At 46.2% G+C, this 9,678-nt stretch overlaps 1 protein-coding gene across 5 annotated transcripts in view; it reads right to left on the minus strand.

Annotated features, from left to right (window-relative positions):
- Window positions 1-6,801, minus strand: part of Myo1b (myosin IB) — a 181,346-nt gene extending 174,545 nt beyond the window's left edge. For 3 of the 5 annotated variants that reach the window (XM_029564746.1, XM_029564749.1, XM_029564745.1), the window contains exon 1: window positions 6,635-6,801. The gene's annotated coding sequence lies outside the window, so the exon portion shown is untranslated. The remainder of the gene's footprint in view (window positions 1-6,634) is intronic. The other 2 variants (XM_029564750.1, XM_029564748.1) reach the window with 1 other exon arrangement.
- Between the last annotated feature and the right edge of the window lie 2,877 nt (window positions 6,802-9,678).

The following is a 9,678-nucleotide window of genomic DNA, read 5'->3' on the forward strand; positions in this document are numbered from 1 at the left end:
GACATGCATGCAATATATGCATGCGCGCACGCGCACGCACACACACACACACACATACACACTCACACACACAAACACACACACACAATAAATGAATTTTTTAAGTGAGTCAAACTAACCACCTGGGCACACACCTGTTATTCTAGCACTAGGGGAGCTGAGGCAGAGGATCATGAGTTCAAGACTAGTATGAGCTACAGAGACAAACCCTGTCTCAGTAAGCTTTGGGCCTACATGGCCCAAAACTCCATAATACACTCTTTAGAGTCATAGTACGCTTTTCTGGAAAGCACACAAATGTCAAGTGACTCAAATATGTTACCTACAAAGACTTCCCCCTAAAGAAAAGCAATGAGGATCAAATAAAACCTTAGAGAAAGTACCCAGCACAAGGCCTGACACGAAGCAGGTATCTAGTACTTACTGAACAGTAGCCATGAATGTCACAAAGCACATGAACTAGGAATGGTTAGTGTTAGCTGTCAACTGGACAGAATCTAGAATCTCCAGGGAGATGGGCCACTGGGCATGTCTGAGCAGGATTACCTTGACTGTGCTAAGGTAGGAAGACTAGTCTACTGTGGGTGGCACCAGTCTCTGGCTGGGATCCTAGACTATGTAAGCAGAGAAAGGGAGCTGAGCAGCAGCATGTGTTCACTGCCCTCTACTCCTTGATTGCAGGTGCAATGTGACCAGCTGCTTCAAGCTCCTGCTACCTTGGCTTCCTAGATATGATGGGTTGTGCCTTGAAGTGTGAACCAAATGAGTCATTTCTCCTTTAAGATGGGTATTTTAAGACAGAAATATCCATCCTTTGGGGACTTGCCATTTCTTGCTCAATAGTCTTTAAAATGCAAATGCACCTGAGGTGGCGGTGAACTGACAGCCACAGTGAATAGGAGTCAAGTACTCATCAGACACCTTGCAACTACCCACACTCACAAAGAGAATGATACTCAACACTACAGTTTGGGGACCTAGGGGTCCTGGGCCTGGACCTTTTTGCATCACATCACAAGTTGAAGGAAATAAAACCAAAGCCTAGGATGGAGCTGGCACCTGTGTTCCATTTCCTTCCTCTCTTCAGTTTATTTTTAGCTTTTGTCTGGGTAGCATGTGTTGCCTTGGCCTTGATCACCACAGCTGTCATAGCCATTTTCTTCATCCCGCAAACATCCATTCTCTAGATACATCCATCTGTCTTGCTATGCTGTCCTTGGTGGGAGGCACAATGGATTTCCTTTATTGCTTTAGAAAGGCATCAAATACGTTGTCTCATATCAACTGGGTGCTTAATAAAATACAAACTGATGAAGAGGGCACCTTGAACTATGAGGACCAAAAAAAGCTATACAAGAATGAGGCTGCTGAGCATCTTTCTTCCTCCTGTATGTTGCTTCCATGCTAGTTGGTAAGAAGATGCTCTTTTGTGAGAATTCAGCTGCCTGACCTCCAAGTGGTAAACCTCTAAAATATCCAGTGGTGGAGAACTTAATGGCATGAGGACACCAAAGTCACTGCTATGTATGCCACTGACCCTGAAGACCCAAATAAGCCCTAGGCTGAAATAATTAGACATGTAAAAGAATAACTTTCCTTCTCTAAATTCTTAGAAAATTATACACACACATACACATACACATACACATACACACACACACACACACACACACACACACACACACACATACGACAAAAGGATGAGTTTTCTCTCTGCCCAGGAGCATTCTGAGAAATCCATGAACAATTCATCCATGTCATGTATAAAATCTCCATCCTGCTCCTGCACTTGGTAGTCACTCTTGGGTCAAGGTCTGGTCCCTGTGCCCAGCACCACCTTCTGTTCCAGGCCAAGGATGCAGTTCACCTCTGTTCCCTTTTTATATTGATGTCCTAAACTAGTTCACTTCCCAGTAGGGAAGAGCTAAGCACAGAAATCATGTGGAATGTATGTTCCCACAGAACTCAGAAATGTGATGATCTTAGAGGATCCAGTAAAGGCAGACCCTTGACACTTCCCTAAGGAAGAATGTCTTCTGTGAGAAGCTACCGCCCGGACAGAAAGCACGTGCTGGGAAAATCTACGGCCTGTGGCTGCAGATGTTTCCAACAACTGCGATGCCCTACTTCCTCTCCTCTAGCACAGTCCTTCTCTCCATACTCCTCTAAAAAGACACTCTGGCACTGGGTCTCAGTTGAGGAACACACTGCAGTGATCTGTTAAAGACTTTAAGATAAAAAGGTCTAATACTATATAAGATCAACTTCCATTCTACCATACCACTTTTAAATGTTTAAAAAAAATAACTTATTTTTTGTCTTTTTTTTTTTTTTTTTTTTCAGAGCTGAGGACCGAACCCAGGGCCTTGCGCTTGTTAGGCAAGCGCTCTACCACTGAGCTAAATCCCCAACCCCAAAAAATAACTTATTTTTAAATGCTTGCAGTCCTGCTTTTTATAAATAAAGTTCCTTTTAGTTGAGGCTAATTGAAGGTGGGCGTGGTGACGCCCACCTGTAATCCCAGTGTTCAAGAGGTGCATGGATGGTGAGTTCCAGGCCAGCCTACACTGTATAGCAAGACCATGTTTCCAAAAACATAATGATTGATAGATAGATGATGATAGATTAGATAGATAGATAGATAGATAGATAGATAGATAGATAGATAGATAGATAGATAGATGGGGTTGGAGGGATGGCTCAGTGGTTAAAAGCACTGGGTGCATTTGCAGAGGAACCAGGTTCAGTTCCCAGCACCCACATGATGGGAACTGAACTCCAGTTCATAACTGCTCCATAACTTCAGTTCCAGGGGACCCACCACCTTCCTCTGCTCCCCAGGCAGTGCATCCATGTGCAGGCAAAACACTCATACATGCAGAATAAAAAATAAAAATATAATTTTTTAACTTAAAAAATTTTTTAACTTGTTTAGTATGCATGAAGGCCTGGGTTCAATCTCCAGCACTGTGTAAAACCTAAACAGTGGTGCATGTCTACAGTCCAAGTACTCTGGGAGTAGAAGCAGGAGGAACATAAGTTCAAGGTCATCCTCAACTACACAGTGAGTTCTAGGCCAGCCTAGGCTACATGAGACCATGTTTAGAAAAAAAAAATTCATACAAATCTCTTGAACAATGCTGGTTTTTTTTGTTTTTTTTTTTTTTTTTTTTTTTTTTTTTTTTTTTAAAAAAAAAAAAAAAAAAAAAAAAAAGAGGACGATAAATCTTTCACTGTGATATATCAAAATAAACTCACAAAGATCTGCCTGCCTCTGCCTCCCAAGTGCTGGGATTAAAGGCGTGAACCACCACGCCCTGCGAACAATGCCATTTTAAAAGTAAAAATATCACTAATCTGGTCTTCCTAACCTATATCACAGTGGCTTTTAGAGGATCAATTATAATACACATAAAAGTAATTTGAAATATGCAAAGAGCTAATCAAGAAGATACTCAAATTGTGGTTATTCCTATTATTAAAAGATGTATACAGCTGAGCATGGTGGTGCATGCCTTTAATCCCAGCCCTCAAGAGGCAGAGGCAGAGGAATTTCTGCAAGATCAAGGACAGCCTGGTCTACACTGTGACTTCCAGGCAGGCTGGGACTAAGGAGACCCTGTTTTTTTTTTTTTTAAAAAAAAAAAAAAAAAAAGAGAGAGAGAGAGAGAGATACAGTGTTTATGTAGAGTATCAACTTTGGAATCAAACCTCTGCCACTTACTATATGCCTATACAACCATAATACAAGATGCAAGGTACTGGGAGCATTGGCTCATGCCTATAATCTCAGCATTGGGAGCCTGAGGCAGGAAGACTGCCATACAGCCAGCCCAGGCTACATAGTGATTTCTAAGCCAACCCAGGGTACAGAGTAAGAACTTGTCTCAAAACAAAACAAAAACAAATTGTTTAAAGCTGGGCATGGTGTTTCATGCCTATAAACCCAGCACTTGGGAGGTAGAGGCAGGAAGACCCGGAGTTCAGAGCCACATTGGAGCTACACAGTGAATTCTGGAACAGACTGGACAACTTAGACCTTTGAGGTTTAAATTTTGAGGATTAATATACTGATACACATAAAACTCTGCATGTAATAAACCCAATAAATAGTACTTATAATCAGTGTTAGCCTGTCCAATTAAAATCTAAAGGTCTAGCTACTGAAGACAATACAGAGGTACAAGCACGAAGAACCTCACCCAAAAAGCCCAGTGGTATGAGCACTGGTACTCACACATCAAGGACACTCCAGATCCCTTCCTAGCCAATTGTCCACCCCACTCCTCACCCACACTCTCCCCCAGTGATGTCAATCCATCCCTGTTGCTTTCTATAGCTGTGTAGCAACCAGGGAAGTCTTAAACTCCAGGCTTGACAAGTGATGATTCATCCCAGAAGGGGGTACAGCCTGTTGCCAGTTTTATCACATAATCCAGCACCCAGTGGGACAGCCAGAGGCCAAAAAATAGCTATTTAAGGATTCTCCCATTCATGTCTTCAACAGCAGTAATGTCCTATGCTTTACATTTTGTTAATGTACAGACCAAAGAGCATTTGGGAGGAATCCAACTGAGTTGTATTTTTACGGAACAACTCACATGAATGAAAGTTCTAAACGGTAGGACCACAGTAACAAACAAACAACAACAACAACAACAAAAAAGCCCATCTTTAAGCTGTCCATGGCACAATATTTTGCCACGCAGTGTGCTAGTTCTAGCAACAAACAGCTTGAGGGTTGGACACTGTCCCATTTCAACTTCCATTACAATGGCTTCTAAGGACAAGTTCCACTGCTTTTCAGAAAGCCTGCCTGCCCTGAAAATCTGACCACATCGCCCACGAAAAAGACAAGCCTTCAGCGGGAGCTTGTACAGCTCTTCCATGACCACTTAGTGGGCATGAAACATTTTTTCCCTCAGAGTAAGCTCTCAGTTTGCCTTCTAAGGTTAAAAGGCTTTCAAATTTGGTTCCTCTTAGCGGCAAAAGGCCAAAGTGGCAGTTTCATGGTGTCCCTTGGGTTTGTCAACAGACAGCACTGGTCCCAGCTGGACTGTTGTAACTGAATGTCTAAGTTATCACCACAGTAACTCTAACCTGCACTGGACTTTGGGACCCTTCCATCAGCGTCCCACAGGCACCACCAGGAATACCTGGAAACATCAGCCTCCTCCCCAAACAGTTTTGCTTGGAATACCCTGATCAAAGAGTGCCCATCACTCAATCCCTGTTGCTCACTTCCACTCCCAAGGTCAACCAATTCTTTTGGGATTCTTGATTCCAATCTAGGACGGGTCATTTAACAAATGCCTGGTATATTACATTCAATTCTACTCCCCCTACAAAAACTCCCATTCGCCATCATGCAGTGTTCGCTTTCTTTCTCCAGATGGTCCACAGGGAGGGAAAGCACGGAGCACTTGCAGCCAGGGCTCCCAGCTCAAAATCAAGCCCAAAAGGAGTGTGGGGTGTGTTTTCTGGGACCTACTACAGAAGAGTTTTTCAACTCAGTATTACATCATCTGATTCATTTATTTAGTTAGTAATGTCTAATTTTCTGGTGGTTCCTGGGCCCCAAGCATTCCTGGAAAATTATTAACTATACTGTATGACAATGGAGAAAACTATTTTGTCAAAACGATTCTATAAAATGTGTGCACCTATGTGAGCTACACTGAAACCTACAGAAACACATACATACAAATACCCTGACTCATAACCAAAAAAATAAAAAATAAAAAAAGTTTTAAATAAAAAAATAAAAGCTTTTCTTCCATTGTAACTAACAAGATCTGCTTTCAGCAAACTACCGCTGCCGGAGTCTAGAACTCAAGGAAACAGAGAACTTGTTGCAACACTAAGTGCTCGGTCGCAGCTGAACAAAGCACCGCAAATAAGCTCCTCAGGCCTTTGGCCAGAAGGTTGTGTTTGTAATTAACTCCAACGCATTCTCATCACCCCTTTCCCAGTGCTCCTCCAGGCCCAGCACCCTCCAGGGCTCCCGTTCCCAATCTGGTTTCCATCCAGCCCCGCCCCCTTCCCCTTTCCTCCCTGGGACTGTGAATCAATCCCATCCCGGGCAGGAAACAGGACCCGGCAGCCCCCTCCGCTGTGGAGGAACAAAGAAGCAAAGCGCAGCTGCACGCGCAGGGCGCCCCAAGGGGTCCCGGCCCCTGCACGCGCCCGAGCCGCCGCCCCGGTACACCACACCTGAACCCCACTCCCCAGGACGCCCCATTGTTCTCCCTCCGCTTCTCCTTCCCAGAGGAAGCCGCATGTCCTTCCACAGAACCCAGGTCCAGGAAACTCCTGCCGCCCAGAGGGATGGAGGGGGTGCGGGTGACCCCGCGGAAACCTAGGGTTCCCCTGTGCCCACGCGTCCGAGGGGCACCGGCAAAGTGAGACAGCAACTTAGTTTGCAAGCCCTCCTCCTCTCTGCGCCCCGGAGCCGCCGCCGAGTTGCAGCACCCTGGCGATCTGAGCGTGAGTGGGCTCCCGCGGCAGCGCCGCCTCGTCCGGAGCGGAGCCGCAGGAGCCGGTGACCCGCGATCGCAGGCTGCGGCAGGCCCGGAAGCCGCGGGCACAAAAGCGCGGTAGCCAGGGACCCGAGACGACCCGGAGCAGCACGTACCTCGCCGGCTCCGCCGCTCCGCCTGCCTCCGCGTGCTGCTCGCTGGCCGCGCCTCGGGGACGCGGGTCCGACCGAATGCGGAGCTCCTGCCGCGCCCTCTGCCCAGGGTACCGCCGCTCTCAGTCCGCGCGCTCCGCGCTCCCAGCGCTCCCGCACCGCGTCGGTGCCCGCTGGGTCCGACTGCGCCGGCTGGAGACGCGGAGGCGGCGCAGCCACACCCCTCTCCCGGCGGGGGCGGCGACCTCGCAGCCCGGGACTCGCCCCTCGCTCTGCAGCCGACCCCGCCTCGCACCTTCGCGCAGGCAGCACAGCGCCCCCCGGTGAGCGTGCCCCGCCGGACGCGGGACACCCAGACGGGGCGGCCGCGCCTGCCAGGCCCGGGCTTCACCTGGGTCACTCCCAAAGCAGCGTCTGGTGGCTGGAAATCAGCGGGAGCGAACAGAGCCGAGAGAGGTCCTTCTCTATGTCCCCTCTCCTAGATCAAAGTTTGGGTGCTCCAGAATGCCACAGAATTGAATTTAACTGGAAGCAAAAACAGCACACCAAGTGACACGATGGGGTCTTCACTGGCAAGACTTTTAGGATCTCCGTCACTGACATACATATCGAATATAGTGTGTTCACCAGCGTTGGGTATTGATCAGTCAGTGATTGGTAAGTCACTTGGTCACTGTAGAAAGGCTAAAGAATCGAATTGGAACCCCAGCTTCTCATCCCAGCTGCCTTTGCCACGCTGGGGAAGTCAGAACAAGCCATTTGTCCCGGGCTCTGGTTTCTTCATCCTGGAAGAGGGAAGGGTGCATATCCAAACTTACTCATGGGGTGAGGTGAGGATTACTTGGCTGAGGTGTTAAAAGCACTTCAGACACAGTAATTATTACTCATGAGTCTAACTACTTTATCCTATAATGAAATAAATTGTCATAAATGGGGCCAGGCTTAAATGGACTGACCTATATCTGGAAACTGTCACTAAAATGAGGTGAACAAAGGATTTCAGACCTTATATAGTAACTCTGTCCCCAATGCCATAAGAACCCCAGGCACTGAGATATGTCAAATGCCATCAGGAGAGTTTAGAAAGGTAGACTTCTACAGACTGTATGTGCTTGGAACTCTGCCATCACTGTTGTCATCATCCACATCAGTTAGATCTGCTGCTGGCCCTATAGTGGTCTAAGCCAACGCACTTTGAGTACCAGGTACCACTTTTATTTAAGCCTCACAAAAATCTGTAAGGTAAGTTACTTCATTGTTTTTGTTTTATATCATATACCAGGACAGCAAATAACAGAGAACTCTTCCAACTATTAAGTGATATGGTATTTTGAAGATATGTCCACAAATTCTTTGCTACACCTCTCATTGAAGAGTGGCATTCTTTTGCCTTCCTCTTGAATTCAGGCTGGATGTACAAGTGGATTCTAAATACAGTAGAAGTGATGTGATGAAGCCAGCTCATAATGGAGAGGAATATCTCTCTCTCTCTCTCTCTCTCTCTCTCTCTCTCTCTCTCTCCCTCTCCCCCCCTCTCTCTCTCTCCCTCTCTCTCTCTCCCTCCCTCCCTCTCTGGTATAGTAAGTGTGGTGCATGCATGCAAGATGCAGGTGTGTGTGCCTGTACCTCATATCTGGACTCCAGAGCAGAAGGTCAGGCTCTCTCTCCCTCCCTCCCTCCCTCTCTCTCTCTCTCTCTCTCTGCCTCTCTTTCCTCAGCCATCCTGCTGTGGAGAAGTTCTGGGCACACAGAAAATCAGGTGTGGATTTCCAGACTGATGATGCCAGATGAGAGCCCCACCTACAGCCAGTGTCAGGTGCTCCAGACATGTGAGTAGATGAGCCTTTGAGATGACTGCAGCCCCAGTCACTGAATACCAACCACAGTGTAAAACCTACAGAGAAAGCCCAGCTAAGTCAAGTCAGTCCCCAGAAACATAAAAATAATAAGAGCTTGTCACTGGGGTGGTTGTTAATAAAGTAATACACACTCAGAAATGTGACTATAGTCACCACAGGTTATCAAGCAAGCTACCCCAGGCCTTGACAACATAGAGCAATGAAGACTGCAGTTCCCAGTTTCCAGACAACATACAAAACCTGCTACCTAGCAACATGTTTTAGACTCACATCTCCACATTGCCCTCTGATCTTTGGTTCTAAGTGCTTACAGCAATTGGGCAGTAACAGAGCTTCTGACCTCTGCTGGTCAGTCTTGCTTTTAAAAAAATAGTAGAAATGCCAATGGCAAGTTCACAGATACAAACTATAAACCAATGACTTAAAGAGTAGGGAAACTCTAGAAGGTTTTATTTCATGTATCCCAGGTTGGCTTCAAATTCATTGTGTAGCCAAGGATGGCCTGAAACTTCTAATCTTCCTGTCTCTACCTCTTGAGCGCTTGGGATAACGGGTGTACCTACCCAATCACACCTGGCTTATACAGTGTTGGGGATGAACCCAGGTTTTCTTGCATGGTAGGCAGGCACTTTACCAAGTGAGCCACATTCCCAGCCCTAGAAACTTTTGACCTTGGAAGTTGGCCAGGTTTTATTAAAAAGTAGGTTTGGAACAAGAATAGAAAGAGCTGGCAGGAAGAAGGCTTGGGGAGGCCTACCTCAAGGAAGGGAGGGAACCTAGTTAGGTCAGAATGGTTCTGCCTCTAGGTGTGGGAGGGGATGTTCTGTTTCTGCTTTTCATCCAGTTTTAAAAAAAAAAAAAATACTAGGAACTGTTGGTTCTGTCCTAATAAACAACTGTTGGTTCTGTCCTAATAAACACTGAAAAAATTAACCGAGAAACTATTAGAAAGCCGAGCAAAAAATGCCCTTTCCTAAGGCAAAGGTGTAATTCTCTCTCTCTCTCTCTCTCTCTCTCTCTCTCTCTCTCTCTTTTTTTTTTTTTTTTTTTTTTTTTTTTTTTTTGGCTTTTTGAGAGAGGGTCTCCCTGTAGCCCTAGCTAGCCTGGAACTCGCTTTGTAGACCAGGCTGTCCTAATTCTCTTTTTTTTAAAGATACCATTCACCTAGTTCCCATAAATCCCAAAATC

The sequence above is a fragment of the Nannospalax galili genome, unplaced genomic scaffold (genome assembly GCF_000622305.1).
Source record: "Nannospalax galili isolate Female #2095 unplaced genomic scaffold, S.galili_v1.0 scaffold115, whole genome shotgun sequence".
Lineage (NCBI taxonomy): Eukaryota > Metazoa > Chordata > Mammalia > Rodentia > Spalacidae > Nannospalax > Nannospalax galili.